This window comes from Sarcophilus harrisii, chromosome 3, assembly GCF_902635505.1.
Source record: "Sarcophilus harrisii chromosome 3, mSarHar1.11, whole genome shotgun sequence".
In the NCBI taxonomy this organism is placed as follows: domain Eukaryota; kingdom Metazoa; phylum Chordata; class Mammalia; order Dasyuromorphia; family Dasyuridae; genus Sarcophilus; species Sarcophilus harrisii.
The window spans coordinates 374,949,923-374,969,287 of NC_045428.1; the positions used below are offsets into that span (position 1 = coordinate 374,949,923).

At 32.3% G+C, this 19,365-nt stretch overlaps 1 pseudogene; it reads right to left on the minus strand.

The window, feature by feature from the left end:
- Positions 1 to 19,094, minus strand: part of LOC111720170 — a 75,289-nt pseudogene extending 56,195 nt beyond the window's left edge.
- Positions 19,095 to 19,365: the final 271 nt, after the last annotated feature.

A 19,365-nucleotide genomic window follows, 5' to 3' on the forward strand; every position in this document is an offset into this window, starting at 1 on the left:
TAAACTGAGGAAAATAAATCCATATAGAAAATCCAAAATGAAATCACTTCTTTCTTATAATGTAAATGATCACCATCTTTGAAATATTCACATACCTGTCTGCTCTAGTACGATTTTAACAATAAAACAAATAAACAAAAAACATATTGATATATTTTGGAAATATGTATGTAGCATATAATCAATAGGGATTAATAATTAAATAGACGTTAGCCTGTGATGTGGATTAAGATGAATTCATTGCTATTTACCTTAAATAAAAAAATTAATGTTGACAAAATATATCATTTTGTTTTCTATTTTTGACATTTTATGATGTTTAAGAAATAATTTTTTCTACATTTTAAATCTTTAAAATCTAATTAAAATGTTTATATCATGATCATATATCAAGGCCTGTCATATTTTAATTATATATACTAGTCATTAGGCTTTATGGGACACTGTTTTGAATACAAATGCTAAGGAAAGGAGACAAATAAAATATTGAAGGAAGTAAGCTACAAATAGAAATGATGCCTTCAAGACAGGAAGTTTCAAAGGAGTTTTAATTTTCATTGATACACCTTTCATGTTGGTGACTTCAGCAGGTCTCATGGGTTGTTATCATCTTTATGCAACTAATTTTCAAATCTATAAATCCTAAACTCTTTCCAAAATAAAATACTGCATCATAAACTTCACTTGAACAACTATTGCAGATGTCCTTTTGTTATTTGCAAATCCATATATCCTGCACAGAACTCATTCTTGTCCAATTCTGCCATCCTGCCAAATATTTCTATTTATATTGAAAGTACTTTCATTATTCTAGGACCTCAACCTTCCTGCCATGTAGTTCTTATTTTCTCTCCTTCACTGCCATCATCACCATCATCCTTAAGATCATTGCAAATATTATCCTCATCCTCATTCTCATCCTCCTCCTCCTCCTCACCACCATCACCCACACACAGATACTTAAATCTCATCAGACCAATTTTGCTATGACTGAGAAGAAAACAACAGTGAAGTAATACAGTGCAGGTTTAGCTATATTATTATGTTTGCCTTGTAGTTGCTATATCAGCAGTGAATGTTTGCACAGATCCTGAGATTTTAAGTTATGTTACTCTAGCAATCAGAAGGGATTAAAAATATTTAAATTTCATTTTCTGCAATTACATATGGAAACAATTTTAACATTCATTTTAAAATTTTCAAGTTCCAAATTATCTCCCTTCCTCCTCCCCCAAACTCCAATGGAGAAGGCAAGCAATTCTCATTAATAGACACACCTTATTTATTAATCTAAACACCCTTCTGTGCCTCATTTTATCTTATACCATCATTTTTTCCCTTCTTTATCTCTTTTCCACCTTGTTCCACTACCAAAGTTATACATATCTTTCCATATCTGATCTTATCCCATTTCCTTTCCACATTATTCTTTTATAGATTTTTGGAGGGTTATATATCCTTCATATTTGTATGTGTGTAACCCATTCCTGATGTGAGAAGGTTTTCAGAACTGCCAGCCCTCCTTCCCCATTTAATGCCTCTGTATTTTTTCTTTCTTTGCACCTAATTGACATTGTATGATTACTATTTTTACCTTTTCCTAGATAGTTTTTGCTTTTTAGATTCAAATCATACTCAGCTCTCCTCCAATCTTTCTTTTGAGGTACTCTATTACTGATGTGAATCTTAAAAATATAAGATACATATTTTCATGTAAAAAAAACCACAGACAAAAGATTTTTCTTGTTGAATCCCTTGAAAGTAATCCTTGATGTTGGCTCTTATATGTTAAATTTTCTATTGTTTGAGATAAAATCCTGAAAATCTGCAAGTTCATTAAATGTCCTTTTTATCATTCAGTATTTGAGTTATATTTGTTGGATACAGTTCTAGTTCTTTAGATTATATATATATATATATATATATATATATATGTGTGTGTGTGTGTGTGTGCGCGTGTGCGTGCATGTGTGTGTGCGTGTGTATGTACATATATATTTATGTGCTTATTTATATATCATTTGTAGTCTTTTGCAGTCTTTTGTTGTAGCTGCTGATAAATCCTGTACATTTCTGAATTGCAAGCCCCAGCATATTTCAATTGCTTTTTGTTTGTTTCTTTTAGAATTTTCTCTTTGATCCAAGGTTTTTGAAATTTAGTAATACAATCCCTATGATTTTTTCTTATAGGATTTCTTTGAGATGGTGATCAGTGGATTTTTTTTCATTTATACTTTCTGCTCATGCTCTATCAACTCTAGATAATTTTCTTTGATTATTTCTTGCATTATTGTGTCAAAGTTGTTGTTTATTTGTTTTATTTTTTTGATCACAGATTTCAGCTAGTTCAGTTCTTGTTTTCTCTTTTTGATATATTCTCCAGATCTCTTGTTCTTATAAAATATTTCACATTTTATTCTATTGTTTTTATTCTTTATATTTTGGTATTTCTTGTTTTCTTAGCTTTACTGGATCATTCTTGCCCAATTATAATTTTCAAAGTATAATTTTCTTATTTAAGATTCTGTAATTCTTCTCTTTGGTTAATTTCCCCCCCCTTCCTCCCATAATAGTCTTGTTTTTTCTAGATGGTTCCTTTTTTCTTTCTTTTTAAAAATTTTCCCTCTATCTCTCACTTGATTTTTAAAATCTTTTTTTGAACTCTTCTATAAATTCTTTCTGGGCAGATAGCCATTTAATGTTATTCTTTGGGGATAGAAGATGCATTTTTACTTCATTGCCTTCTCTGAAGTTGAACCCTGGCTTTCCTTTTTTCCAATAATAAGTATTTGTGATTGGGTTCTTTCTTTTTTCCCTATTTTTTTTAATTAGAACTATTAATATAACCATCTCTAACCCTGGGTTGAGGTTGGTGGTGCCTCTGGCTTTTCTTCAGCTTTTCTCTCTGATCTGGAATCCTAAACCAAAAGCACTCTCCTACAAGTACCTGCAGCCGACAGGTCCCTGCTCAAATCCTTCTGCAACTCACTGGGTATATTGATTTCTTTACTCCTAGCGTCCTGTCTCTGCAGCATAGCTGGCCTGGTGTTCTCAATCAGTAGAGTTTCCCCCAGTCTTTCTGGACTAACACCAGGTGAAAAGTTCTATGGTTGTGCATGAGGCTACCTCAAAACTCAGCTAACCACAAGACTTATAATTTCAACTAATTTAGCTTGGAAGTGATTGCAATTCACATTGATTAAATCCTAGTCTTTGAGTCTTTTCCCCATCTTCTCAAGTTATCTCAGGAAGACCCCTATAATGCCCCAACTCTTTTTTATTTTTTCACTGTACTATGTTAGCTCTAAGGAAGAACTTTTTTTTTTTTTTTTTTGGTGAAGGAAATGTAGGAACCTGAAATTTTGTGACCTATTTCACCATACTTTCAGAATCTTCCTAGTCTAGCACATTTTATTGTACCCTGAAGATACTTGGTATGATTTCAAATAGCTTGAAAAACTTTATACGCTTTTCCTGATATATGTAGTTTGAAATTTGATTCGTTTTTCTGTGTAAGGTTATTTGGAAGAAAATTCACCCAAAGTGAGGCCAACTGAATGACTGATAATGGGTTTAAATTTCAAAAATCATGATTGTTTATAAAAAAGACTTTGTTATTAATTTTTGGCAGAATCTTATCTTTCTATGGGGGAATTAATTACACCCAGAATAAACATTGGTTTCTAATGTTCCTATGTGTATATGAGTTTCATTCACATACACACATGCACAAAGAGAGAGAGAAAGAGAGGTGGGGAAAGAGAATTAAATATAACCTATCAACATGACATGACAATTGGGGCAATTTAAAATTTTAAATTCCCTGTCTAACAGATTCTGAATTTCATTTTCTTGGAATACACCTATGGTTTGAGTTAACTTTCATTATTTATTTTTGTTTTTGGTGATAGATAAGTTGTATAGGAAATTTTTAGTGGAGAAGACAATTTTTATAAGTCAACTGACCTATAGAACTGCACTGAGACCACACTTAAAGCACAGAATGGCATCAAATGTTTGCAGAGGAAGAGATGGAGGCAGATTTATGAATTTTATTTTGCTGCTGGCTTTTTTTTTCCGCTTTGCACATTTTACATGTAAAGTCTATATATCAAAGAGCACTACCCCCTTTTATTTTGTCAAAGAGCCATTCGTCTTTCCCTTATCATTATCATAGTTCTCTCCCTTCATAAGTTCCATAGTTAGAAACTCTTGGGGTACTGTTTGTCATATAGGTTAATGATTCATTGAGAAGGTATTACCTTCAAATATGTGAATGAGAGAAATGATTGTTAATAATCAATTTCTTGAGAAGATTTAGAGCTCCCCATATTCTTCCAAAGTTTTGATTTTATGTTCAGTTGTTTTTGAAGTACATTACTGATAATGATATAACATTGGCTCCCTTAATGCTAGTCAGACCCCATGTAAACTTACAAAGGATTTAATCTAAATTAGGGAAGTCCATTTTATTCTGCTGAAGGTTTGGTGTCAGATACTTTTGTATAAATAAACATAAAGCTAGAAGCAGTCTAATATAAATATCTCCTCAGTCCAATGTTGATATAATGATGTGTGATCTTAGTCCATCAATGGCAAGGGTACATAAACAGTGAGCTCTGCTGCCATGATTGTCTTTGGTCTAAGAGATGGCCAAATGAACAACCTTTTATTAATAAATGGCTAGTCTTATTAATAAAATGATTAAATTACCCCAAATGATGTCTCTTGAACCTTTTTAAATATCACATTTTATATCTATATCTATCTATAGTATACACATATACATTTGTGTATACATACGCACACATACATATAAATTTGTATGTTTGTGTGTTATAGCTGATGAATTCAAATTACTTTGCCTTTAATTTGATCTTGATACTTTGTTTTCCTCCAAAGCTATAGATTAAGAATTCAAAATTCTCTCCAAGTTCATGTTCACAAATTCAATATTAGTTTATACAACCAAGACATCACTTACACTCTTCAGAAATTCACATGGACACATCCTTATCTTATACCTATTCCACAAATCATATATCTTGCACTTTTCAGATTCATCAATAATGCCTTAAATTATTGTACCTAATAATTTACATTTTCATAGGTTTATTTTTTAAGAGCCTAATTTTATGAAATTAAAATAGAATATACAGTGTTCACATTGGCAAATTATTTTATCTCAATAATGTACACAAAACTCCCAAACTTTGGCAAAAGATCAATTTATTGTTCAATCAGATAATCTATGATATAAACTTGTAAAAATAATTTTCTCACAGTAAATTGAATACAAATGATATTCCTGATCTGAGATCAAGTGCGACTTTAGATATAATGTCCTCAATATATGGGCTCAGCAGAGAAAACATCTCAGTTGTTAAAAAAAAAAAAAAAAAGAAAAATGAGCTAAAGTTATGAATGAATTTCCATGTAATAAAAAAGGTAAAGAGAGTAGAGCATTGGGAAATTTCTTACCCCACAATGTCTCTACTCTTACACTGCAATCATAATTGAGGAGAGAAGACAAAGCAGAAACCTAAGAAAAGATGGAAAGATGGAATAAGAAAGAGAGACAGAGGCAGAGAGGAACAGAAAAAACAGAGAAAGAAATTTATAAAGGCACACAAAGAGAGAGATAGATAAACAGAGTCAGAAGAGTCAGAAATATAAGGGATGAATGAAAAAAAAGAAAGAAAGAGAATTAGAAAAAAAAGAAATGGGAACATCTATTTTAAGTGTTTGAAAAGAGTATTAGGATACAGTCATTAAAGAGATAGGGAAAAAAAAACATATTTTTAAAGTAAAGGAAAGATCAAGAAGAATAAGGTATCTCAGATATGAAAGGGTGACAATTGAGTAATCCATGGTGAAAAACACGGCAGAAATGGTCATGAGGATAAAAACTGGAAACTTATATTTGTTGAGTTATTAAAAGTTCATTTGTGTCTTTTAAGCATATAGCTTCAGGAAATTAGTAATTTCAAAATAATTTTTAAGTTTTTCAGGAGAAAATGGATAGCATGAAATTTAGGATTTAGATATAGGGAATCCTTAACCATGAAAGAAAGAGTAGTGATACAGTCATATGTAGTTTCAAAATGAAAAGAAAGAACTTTCTTAAGACTGGAAGATAGCAAGAAGTGAGGAAGAACAACTAGAGCAGAAGAAAGTGGATATGAGTAAGATATAGAAGTAAGTTAGAGGGAATATAATTATGGGGATAGATAAAATAATTAGCTCTAATGAGAAATAAGGATGCTTCTTTGTAAGAAGAGAGAGAAAAACAAAAATGATATACTTTGCTTTGATAGAAGGAGAAAGTTGAAAAAAAACTATCAAATCTCAACTCTTTTGCTAACTAAAATATAAAATTATCTGCACTAAATATTGAAGAGAGTGGTCTATTTCATATCCAAAATAAAGAGAAATGTTTGGAAGAGTCTCAATGGGAGATGAAAGTTTAAAAATAATAAAATTAAATACCATTAATCTGCAATTAATGAAAGTAGCTCTTTATTGAGCTATGATCAAAACTCAGCAGCAAGAATTATTCTATTCTTTTTGGAATTTTTGGAAGTTCTTTCTGAGTGGGGATTAGGAAATTTGAAATACCAGAAGGTCTAGGGAATAATGTATACTATGTGATGACTAATGAATCATTAGAGGAGTCAAGATTGGATATAAAAACAATTGAAATCATGGGATTATAACATCAACTATTTCAATCTGGAAATACCTCAGAAGTCACCTATGCTCATCTCACCATTTTACAAACGATAGAACTGATTTTCAGAAAGGTTTGTGAATTTATTTAAGTTCACAAAGGTAGGAAATATCAGAAAAAGAAATTTAGCCTGGTCCTATTATTGCAGAGTTTGTAACAAAGAGCCAACTTGAGGAGCTGTACTAGGAAGATCAGAAGTGTGAAATGGCCTGAGGTCATGAACAAAGAATAAGCTTGGTTCCAGTGAGCAAATGAGAAATATAGAAGAAAAAAAATTAGAAACTAATTAAAATTTTACTTTGGATCTTGAAGTTGGTACAATGCTGTAAAGTGTTTAAATCTTCCTGGTAATTGAAGTGAAGTAGAAATGGAGGCCATTAGAAGGGAGGTAACTGAATAATTGAAAATGGTCAGGGAATTAGATGAATATTCAACTTGACTCCTAAAACCTATCAGTGTGATAATAGAGAAGGAGTTGAAAGATGGTTATCCAGCTGATAATATTACTAAGAAAATTGTGTGAATTATCTAAAATTGAGTAAATAATAGCAAAAAGAATTTCATAGATTTAAGGGGAAATAATTTGATTTATAGTAGAATTACGTTTTCAATGATATGCATTTTTTCATCATCCCATTGGAAATTTTATTAATGAAGAAATTGCATTGGTTTGCTATTTCCCTCTTTAGCTCTTTTGGCAGGTAAAGAAGCAGACAAACAGACTAAGTGACTTGCCCAGGTTCACAAGCAAGCTTAAGTTGGACTTAAACTCATGAAGATAAGACTTCCTCACTCCTGGCACAACACTCAATACACTACCACTTAGCTGGCCTGACAAAGACTAAGTTATATATGAGAGCTTGGAGTGAGGAGAATGTGAAGACCGTGTATTTTAAAATCAGCCGGAGTCAGGAATTCAGGTTAGGGGAAAATCGTCAATCTTTATTCTCAGTGAAGAAAGATCAGAGGTGGAAGAGAATGGGCGATAGCAATGTGTCAGCTGAGTCAAGAAGCTAGCTAGACCAGCAGCCACATCACCAGCAGCTATGAGCATGGATCCCAGGCTCAATCTCTCCCAGCCTCTCTTCCTGTCTCTCTGCCTCCACCCACCAAAATCGTCATTTCCTATACAACACATCAGGACTTGCACAGAGAGTGGGAGAGGGCCATTCTTTATCCAAGCATGTATATTAATAGAGTATAGTCCAATTACTATTTAGCCTCACATGCTTGGGACCTCAGTGCATCAACTCAAGCTTCAGCCCATTTCAGAGAATACCATGCCCTCTTTTTGTTTCAGAAAGTTAAAATGTGTAATTCCTCTACTAATGATGACCTTAACTGTTCTGCTTCTTGATAGATAGCTTCATGAGGTAGACAGGAAGAGAATGAAATCATTATCTAATACCCTATCTATCTATATGAAAAAAAAATTAAAGATTAGGTATGATAATTATTACTCATCAACAGAAGATTACATGGCATTATAGAACAGGAGTTGGAAGGAACTCTAATCTAATTATCTCATGTTATAGTTGAGAAAATCAAGCCTAGAAAGATGTTGTTGCATTTGAACCCAGATCTGCACACTCCAGAACTAATATGCTTTCCATTTCTGAATATATTCTATCATTAAACTGAACTCAAAGTTTTTCCATATAAGCAAATTCTACCAGCATTCATAATTTCTATAACTTTTAAGACTTTAAGATCATCTTCATGCCACTATGAGAATCAAAATAAATTTCCTTTTCAATGACCTTCCATCTGAATCATGAATGAAATTAAGCATTTTAAGAGGCATGAGAGAAGTGATGACCAGTGTTAAATTAAGAACTGAGAAATGAAGCGCTATATAGTATAGTAAAACTACATAGACAGGAATGAAGTTATGAGAGTAATATATTGTTATATTGCTACAAGAAGAAGTTGGTATTGTGAAGAGCTTTTAATTACTGGCAGTTGAACAAGTAGGCCAGTGACACACTTATGCTCTTACTTTAGGAAACAGATTTTCTTCTTTTGGGAGATTAGAAAAAAGTAAAAGACAAGCAAATATGTCAACTAAAAGATTTTGAATAGTCAAACTGGGGATAATGAGAATATATAATACTTTTCTTCATGTGAATAAAGACAAATATATTTGAGAGATTTTGAGAAAATTAAGCTGACAAACTTTTTAGTATATTGGATATTGAGTTAAAGGAGAGTAATGTTGAGGATAATGATGACTATATTAACCTGAAAGGATGGTATTATTCTACTTAAAGAGAAATTCAGAAGAAAAATTCATTTAACAAGAGAAATTATTAGTTGTTTTGAATTTGCTGAGATTGAAGTGTTCATAGGATATTCAGTTCAAAATGTCTAGTAGGTCAATGCTACTTAGCAGGGAGGTTAGTGCTAGAAAATATAAATATTTTGTGTAACAGAAAAGGGTAAGTGCTTTTTTACAAAAAAAAAAAAAAAGACAAAGAAAGGTGTAACTTTTAAACTTCTTATTACTTCCTAGTCCTCTAATGAACAATTGGGGGATTTTTTTTTAATTCCAAAAAAAATCACATGGTCTGTAATTTTTAGTGTTGAAAAATTAAGTTTGCTGTAATCAGTTTGAGGCATGTTGAGCATGAAATTAACTTGATGTGGTAACAGTATTTTTACAGTATTTGACAAATGACTGTAACTAAGCTTGTTGCCAAAGGAACTGCTCCTTAAAAACATTTTCTCTTCTCAGAGGTTTTTGGTGAACTTCAGATTTTAGCTAAAACAACAAAAAAAAAGCTTTCCTTTATTTTAAATTTTGGTGTAGATTTTTTTTTTTTTGACAGCTCAAACTTATGCTTGCAGAGATAGTTTTACAATGTTTCATTCTCTCTCTGAATGTGTAATAATAGTTGATGATATATGCCATAGTATCGTTATCCATTAACATTATTCAAAAGCCTAAAAATATATGACATGGATCATCACCATCCTTTTCTGCACATGTTGCATGAGAGATAAACATAAATATAAATTATTAAGGAGTACATTCAATTTCTTATTTTCTTTGAGGACTGGCATTATTTTATTCTAGTCTGGCAAATATTATTTTTTATTAAAGCATTTTATATTCAAGACATATAAATGGATAATCTTTCTTTTCTTTTCTTTTTTTTTTTTAATGTAATAGCCTTTTATTTACAGGTTATATGCATGGGTAACTTTACAGCATTAACAATTGCCAAACCTCTTGTTCCAATTTTTCACCTCTTACCCCCCACCCCCTACCCCAGATGGCAGGATGACCAGTAGATGTTAAATATATTAAAATATAAATTAGATACACAATAAGTATACATGACCAAACCATTATTTTGCTGAAATATTGTACAATTATCTTGTGAAGGAAATCAAAAATGCAGGTGGCCATAAATATAGGGATTGGGAGTTCAATATAATGGTTTTTAGTCATCACCCAGAGTTCTTTCTCTGGGCGTAGCTGGTTCAGTTCATTACTGCTCCATTGGAAATGATTTGGTTGATCTCGTTGCTGAGGATGGCCAGGTCCATCAGAACTGGTCATCATACAGTATTGTTGTTGAAGTATATAATGATCTTCTGGTCCTGCTCATTTCACTCAGCATCAGTTCATGTAAATCTCTCCAGGCCTTTCTGAAATCATCATGTTGGTCATTTCTTACAGAACAATAATATTCCATAATATTCATATACCACAATTTATTCAGCCATTCTCCAACTGATGGGTATCCATTCAGTTTCCAGTTTCTAGCCACTACAAAAAGGGCTGCCACAAACATTCGTGCACATACAGGTCCCTTTCCCTTCGTTAGTATCTCTTCGGGATATAAGCCCAGTAGTAACACTGATGGATCAAAGGGTATGCACAGTTTGATAACTTTTTGAGCATAGTTCCAAACTATTCTCCAGAATGGTTGGATTTGTTCACAACTCCAGCAACAATGCATCAATGTCCCAGTTTTCCCGCATCCCCTCCAACAATCATCATTATTTTTTCCTGTCATTTTAGCCAATCTGACAGGTGTGTAGTGGTATCTTAGAGTTATCTTAATTTGCATTTCTCTGATTAAGAAAGACTTGGAGATCTTTTCATATGACTAGAAATAGTTTCAATTTCTTCATCTGAGAATTGTCTGTTCATATCCTTTGACCAATTTTCAATTGGAGAATGGCTTGATTTTTTATAAATTAGAGTTAATTCTCTATATATTTTGGAAATGAGTCCTTTATCAGAACCTTTGACTGTAAAAATATTTTCCCAGTTTATTGCTTCCCTTCTAACCTTGTCTGCATTAATTTTGTTTGTACAAAAACTTTTCAGTTTGATATAATCAAAATTTTCTATTTTGTGATCAGTAATGATCTCTAGTTCTTCATTGGTCATAAAGTCCTTCCCCTTCCACAGGTCTGAGAGGTAAACTATCCTGTGTTCCTCTCATTTATTAATAGTTTCATTCTTTATGCCTAGGTCATGAACCCATTTTGACCTTATCTTGGTGTACGGCGTTAAGTGTGGATCAATGCCTAGTTTCTGCCATATTAGTTTCCAATTTTCCCAGAAATTTTTATCAAACAGTAAGTTCTTATCCCAAAAGCTGGAGTCTTTGGGTTTGTCAAAGTCTAGGTTGCTATATTTGTTAACTGTTTTATCCCTTGAACCTAACCTATTTCACTGATCAACTAGTCTATTCCTTAGCCAATACCAAATAGTTTTGGTAACTGCTGCTCTATAATATAATTTTAGATCTGGTACAGCTAAGCCACCATCATTTGATTTTTTTTTCATTAATTCCCTTGAAATTCTTGACCTTTTGTTTTTCCATATGAACTTTGTTGTTATTTTTTCTAGGTCATTAAAATAGTTTTTTGGGAGTCTGATTGGTATAGCGCTAAATAAATAGATTAGTTTAGGTAATATTGTCATCTTTATTATATTTGCTCGCCCTATCCAAGAGCATTTAATATTTTTCCAATTGGTTAGATCAGACTTAATTTGTGTGAAAAGTGGTCTGTAATTTTGCTCATAAAGTTTCTGATTTTCGCTTGGCAGATAGATTCCTAAATATTTTATATTATCAGTAGTTACTTTAAATGGAATTTCTCTTTGTAACTCTGACTGTTGGATTTTGTTGGTGATATATAAGAATGCTGATGACTTATGTAGGTTTATTTTATAACCAGCAACTTTGCTAAAGTTGTGGATTATTTCTAATAACTTTTTAGTAGAATCTCTGGGGTTCTCTAAGTATACCATAATATCATCAGCAAAGAGTGATAATCTGGTTTCCTCATTGCCTGTTCTTACTAAATAGATAATTTTTCAACACTGACCCTTGAAAAATCTTGTATTCCAATTTTCTCCCTCTTCCCACCACTCCTATAACTAGATGACATAATCCAATATATGTTAAACATGGTAAAATATATGTTAAATTTAATATATGCATACATATTTAAACAATAATCTTGCTGCGCAAGAAAAATCAGATTAGAAAGGAAAAAAAATTGAGAAAGAAAAGAAAATGCAATGCAAGCAAATGACAACAGAAGGAATGAAAATGCTATATTAGAATCAATGTTCCAGTTTTGTCACATCCCCTCCAACATTCTTCATTATCTTTTCCTCAGTTCCTATAGTCCTCTCTCTGGTTGAAGATGGCTCTCTTCACCATGAGACCATTGGAACTGGTCTGAATCTTCTTGTTAAAAAGAGTCATGTCCATCAGAATTGATCATTGTATAATCTTATTGTTGCCATGAACAACGATCTTCTGATTCTGCTCATTTCATTTATCATCAGTTCATGTAAGTCTCTCCAGGCCTCTCTGAAATCACCGTGCTGGTCATTTCTTTTTTTATGTTAAAGTATATGTTAAATACGATATATTTATACATATCCATACAGTTATTTTGATATACAGGAAGTCAGACTTTGAAATAATGTAAAATTAAGCTGAGAAGTAAATAAAAAATGCAAGCAGACAAAAACAGAGGGATTGGAAATACTATGTAGTGGTTCATACTCATTTTCCAGAGTTCTTTCACTGGGTATAGCTGGTTCTATTCATTATTGAACAAATGGAACTGATTTGGTTCATCTCATTGTTGAAGACAGCCACAGTATTGTTGTTGAAGTATATAATGATCTCCTGGTCCTGCTCATTTCATTCAGCATCAGTTCATGTAAGAATCTCCAGGCTTTTCTGAAATCATCCTGCTGGTCATTTCTTACAGAACAATAATTTCCATAACATTCATATACCACAATTTATTCAGCCATTCTCCAAATGATGGGCAGACACTCTGGTTCCAGTTTCTTGCCAGTACAAAAAGGCTGTCACAAACATGTCTGCATATTTGGGTCCTTTTCCCTCTTTTAAGAACTCTTTGGGATATAATCCCAGTAGAAACACTGCTGGATCAAAGGATATGCACAGTTTGATAAACATTTGGGCATAGTTCTAAATTGCTCTCTAGAATGGTTGTTTCCATTCACAATTCCACCAACAATGTATCAATGTTCCAGTTTTGTCACATCCCCTCCAACATTCTTCATTATTTTTTCCTGTAATCTTAGCCCATCTGAGAGGTAAGTATTGCTACTTCAAAGTTGTCTTAACTTGCATTTCTCTGATGAATATTGATTTAGAGCACCTTTTCCTATGACTAGAAGTTCAATTTCTTCATCTAAAAATTGGAGAATGGCTTGAATTCCTAAAAATTTGAATCATTTCCCAATTTTCCAAGTGGTTCCATTGCTTCCATTCTAATCTTGTCTGCATTGTTTTGTTTCTACAAAAAAAAATTTAATTTAATATAATTAAAATTATCTATTTTGTGTTCAGTAATGAACTCCAATTATTCTTTGGCCACATATTCCTTCCTTCTCCACAGATCTGAGAGGTAAACTACCCTATATTTGTCTAACTGGCTTATAATATCACTTTTTATTTCTAAATCATGAACCCATTTCGACCTTATCTTGGTCTATTGTGCTAGATGTGTGTCAATGAATATTTTCTGCCTTTCTAGTTTCCAATTTTCTCATCAGTTTTTGTCAAATAGTGAGTTTTTATCCCCAAAACTGGGGTCTTTGGCTTTTTCAAACATTAGAATTCTAGTCATTGACAATTTTGTTCTGTGAATCTTATCTAAACTTATCAGCTAAACAGATCAACTACTCTATTTCTTAGCCAGTACCAAATAGTTTTGGTGATCTCTCTTTTAAAATACAGTTTTAGATCTGGCACAGTTGGCCAACTTCATTTGTATTTTTTTTTCATTAATTCCCTTGAAATTCTTGATCTTTTGTTCTCCCAGATGAACTTTTTTTATTATTTTTTTTCTAGAAGTGGAAAATAATTTTTTGGGAGTTTCATTGGTATGGCCCTAAATAAACAGATTTATTTAGGTAGTATTGTCACTTTTATTATATTAGTTCGACCTATACATGAGTGCTTTATATTTTACCAATTGATTGGATTCGACATTATTTGTGTAGAAAATGTTTTGTAGTTGTGTTCATATGGTTGCTGACTTTGCCTTGGCAGACAGACTTTCAAATGTTTTATATTATCGACAGTTTTTTTAAATGGAATTTCTCTTTGTATCCCTTACTCTTGGGCTTTGTTGGTAATATACAAAAATGCTGATGATTTAATTTATTTTGTGTCATGCAACTTTGCTAAAGTTATGAATTATTTCTAGAAGTTTTTAGTTGATTCTCTAGGGTTCTCAAAATATACTATCATTTATCATCTGCAAAGAGTGATACTTTCGTGTCCTCATTACCTACTCTAATTCCTTTCATCTTTTTTTTTCCTTCTTTTATTGCCATAACTAATATCTCTAATATTCAATAATAATGGTGATAGTAGGCAACCTTGTTTCATCTCTTATCTTATTGGGAATGGTTCCAGTGTGTCCCCATTATATATGATGCTAAGAAAACAAATGTTTAAGAACTATAAGGGAGATAAGTAAATGTGGTTTCACCATAGCATCCAGCAAAATCCTAATGGAACAATAAGTTTCACATGCAGATGTGAATATGAACATACATAAACATACAAAACATAAACTGCTATATAATCTATTTTGATATTTGTGAGCTGTGTCAAAAGAGCAGGAGGGATTATTGATCCTTAAAACACCAATGGCAATATAATAAGAGAGATGTCTGCTAAATTATAATAAATGCTAATAATAATAAATATTTTTATAGCATCTATTATGTTCCCGACAGCATCTATTATGTTCCTGACACTATGTTAGTACATCTTATTTGTTCCTTACATCCCTGAGAGATATATGCTATTGTTTTTTTTTTTTTTTTATTTTACATTTGAGGAAAGTAAAGAAAACAAAGGTGACATAGAACTTAGCCAATGTATTAAAGTAGCTTGTAAGTGTTTGAGATCAAATTTGAATTCAGGTGTTTTTGACTCTAGCTCTCCCGGAATGTCCATCTCCAATACCATGGTCACAAATCATGAAAAAAGCATGTTATGCCTAAATCAATGGTTATTTAGTTATAAAACTACTTTAACTATTAAGTTATTTTCCTTAATTCAATTTCTACTTATGCAGAATAAAACTAAAGTAACAGATTTTGAGGGGTTGTTGTTAAATTACTTGACACAGGCTTAAGTTTCTAAAAACAGTATTGATTGTTAATTATTGTATTTATATGGCACCTTTCTTCCAGAAACTCAAACTGTTTTAATTATGCAATATTTCCATAAAATCTAATTAATTTTCACAGCCCTATGATAAAATTGGAGCAGATGTTATTGTTTTCATTTTAAGTATGAAAGTAGGGAACATACATGCCTTATACAGAGAGATATGGAAAATAATCTTACTCCATTAAATTTGTGCTTATGCAAATCTAAATCAAATGTATTTAATAATTGCTAATTAATGATTGCTCCTATTAACATCATATTACTATGCCATTCTAAAAGGTAAAATCTATTTAGATAGACGGGAGACAAAAACTGGAATCATTTGCCACTTTTAGAAAAGTTTGTATATTGGTGAAAAATAATTGAAAATTAAATGTAGTGAAATTATTATCTTTACATATTTACATACAACAGGTGAAGAACATTTTTCTTGTCTTTAGTGTAAGAACAGAATAAGCTTAGTAATGATATATTTTTAACATTCTTGGTTTTAGTTCATGAGAATTTTTTTAATTCAATTTTATTTTCAGTTCCAAATTTTTTTTCTCTCTCCTCCAATTGAGAAAGTATGAAAAACAAAATCCAATAAAAACATGTACAGTTAAGCAGAACAAAACATTTTATAAACATGTATCATTAAGCAAAAAGAAATACATCTCAAACTGCATTCTTGAATTCATTGATTTGTTGTTTGTCATTACACTGATCCAAGCTCCTAATTCAAAATTGTTTGTCTTCACAATATTTTTGTCATCATATAAACTGGTCTTCCAGTTTTTCTCATTTCACTCTGCATCAATTCTTTTTAGACTTATTTGTAAAATCATCTCTTTCATCATTTCTTACAACAAAATAGTATCATCCCATTCATATATTACAATTGTTTTAACCATTCCCCAATTGTTGGATATCCACACAAAAAAGTGCTGCTCCATTTTTGTACATATGGGTCCTTTTCTTCTTTGATCTCTTTGGTTTATAGACCTCGTAGCAGTATTACTGGATCAAAGAGTTTGTACCAGTTTTCCTATACCCTCTCCAGCATGTCATTTTCCTTTTCCACCTCTAACTTTGTCAATCTGATGGATGTGAGGTGGAAATTTAGAGTTGCTTAACGAGTATTTCTCTAATTATTAGTGATTTAGGGCATTTTTCCACATGGTTATTAATATCTTGTATTTTTTCTCTCTCTGAAAAACAGCCTCTTCAAATAATTGACCCTCACATATCTTAATTTGAGTAGGTGAAAGGCACACATCACACTTAAGTAACATAGACATATGTACAAAACTATATGGATTTTAAGATAGATTGGGATAAAAACTTAATCCCAGGATGATCAGATACTATTTATTAAGAAAACACAGCTCAGGATAGCACCTTATTCTTTTGTTTCCTCCTCCTGATATGGATCTAGAAATCCACCACCATGATGACTTTACCCAATCATTTCTAAGAAGCAGTGTACCTTAGTGCTATCACTAGAACATTTACTTACTGATTGACTTCTTACTTGTCAAATCTTCAGCCATCCATATGTCTAGCGTAATCAGTGCAAAGTTTTCCCTGGTTGGTAGCAGAAGGGTGTTATGAATAGAAAATCTAGGATTTGTTTTGCTGTGTCCTTTTCCCAAATCAGTATCAATCCAAAGTCTAACATAATCAAATTGACCTCTTATGACCAATCTATTTGCTATAATTTACTGTCTATAACTCAAATAAATGTAAAGATCATTTTACACACTGTATGGATAGTGCAATCTTGGGGAAAACAATTATAGCTCCTCAAAACTGGCAATTTATCTCTGAGGAAAGAAAAATTTACCAAATATATAGCCATCCCAGTCTCTTAACACTAATAAGCAGGGAGGAATTCTGGGAAGATAGAATAGTAGAATAGTAGATAAGAATATTTCAAGTTCTTCAGATTTGCTCCATAAATAGAAAAAATAATTGCACCTTGAGGCAAACATAGTCCAGTGAAAAACAAAGAATTTGAGAAGAACAAAAGTGGCGAAGATTGGAAGATCCCAGGACTAGGGTTTAGTTGAAGTGTAAACTTCTCCAGGCTGGCTCTGCTGAAACAGAAAGTCAGGAGCCCTGGGGTTAGCTGGAGGTAGCCTTAGCCAGAACCAAAAGTTGTGATTTTGCCACAAGAACTCTCATTTCCCTGATAGCCTGAGACTGAGGTCTAAGTCCAGGAAGACTCAGCAAACCTCTGATGATTAGAAACACCAGGCCCCTCTGTGCTACTGTAACAACTCTGTTTGAGAAGTAATCTACATCTTGTAAGTGAAGAAACAGTGGGACAAGAAAACTACTGGATGTGGGCATTTGCAAGAGGATAGAGTTTTTGGTTTGGTATTCCAATTCAGAGAGCAGAGTTTAAGTGAAGTTAGAGGCATCTCAGCATTAGAGGTATTTTTATTAATATTTCTTATTTAAAGAAAAAAAATGATGAACAGGTAAAGAAGAACCCAAACATAGAAACTTACTATGGGAATAGGAAGGACTTGGGTTTATCTTCAGAAGAGAACAATGAATTTAAAAGAAGAAAAAAGCTTTTTATATCCCAAAGAACAATGTTAAATGACTACTTGCCCAGAAATAATTTATAGAAGAACTCAAAAATAAGACTTCAAAAGTCAAATGAGAAATACCAGAGGAAAAAAAAATAGCTATCTAAAAACAACAACAACAACAACAACAACAACAACACACCAATAAGCACCAAACTTTGTTTATACTAATCTCACAAAATTGTGCAAAGTTATTACAATGAATTTGAGAGGAAAAAAAAATTGTTTCCATGTGTGCTTTAGTTTTGTGTTCAAGTGAGAGTAGATGTAAATATTTTCAGGAATGCTTAGAAAGTTCCTGAATTTTTTTCCATCTTTACACTCTGGGATAAAACTGGTAAGCTCTGCTTTAGAATACCAAAAGAGGAATTATCATGTAATTATCACATTCAAAAATGTTGATATCTGAGATACTTCTTTAATCAGTCAAGCTTCATTTAAATTGTTTTCACAATACTATCTCTTAAACAGGATGTTACATTTTCCAAGATTTGATCATTTTCTTTCATCATCAAAATCCCAATAGGTCTTCAAATGTTTTGGGTTCATTTCTTGTTTCAGTGCCAAAAGCAGTTGAGTACTCAATGTCTTTATAAGGGAGATAGAATCTCAACTTTTATGTGAAGACATTACTACCTTTTTGTTCGTTTCTGTAGTTCAGTATATGTACTACAGAAAATTAGCTTTTCCGTATATTCTTGGATATTACTTACTTTCACATTTTCAATAGGTACATGTAACATCTTTATGATTATGTTTCTCTTCTCCTCTGCATTTCCTTTTAATAGCTCTTACATCAAAATTACAAAATGTATTTGATCATGTATTCACTAGGAACCAGGCTAATAACCATCAGGTCAATATTCCTCATCCCTTCGTATGACCTGACTGTAATTTTCTTGGGCAAGACATACCCAAGGTAAATCTGTAATATTTCCAAAGAGATAGGGATTGGGAAAGATTTTCTGTTCTTTCCCTCCAAATCCTCAATGGCAGCAAATAATCAATCTTAGTCTGTTTTTCAGGTAGAAGTTGTGAGAAGTGATTTTCATAGCAAGGTTTTTGCTTATTCCCCATGTTTTCTTACTTTTTATGGAATCCATGTAATACAAATGGTTGGGGAGGAGGATGGAAGTGAGAAGAAAGTTCAGTAATGTGATATTCCAGCAAAATAGTGAAGAATGGCTAATCTACATAAAGCATGACATGCCTCAAGTCCTTGGCCTGGCCAGCAGCATCTGCACTCCATTATTAGGCTCTCTGGCCCAGTGGCAAAGTTGGCCATGGAAACCCTCCTTTCCCCATGCAGCTGCATCTACAGCCAAAGACAGACTCTGTAACCCACACC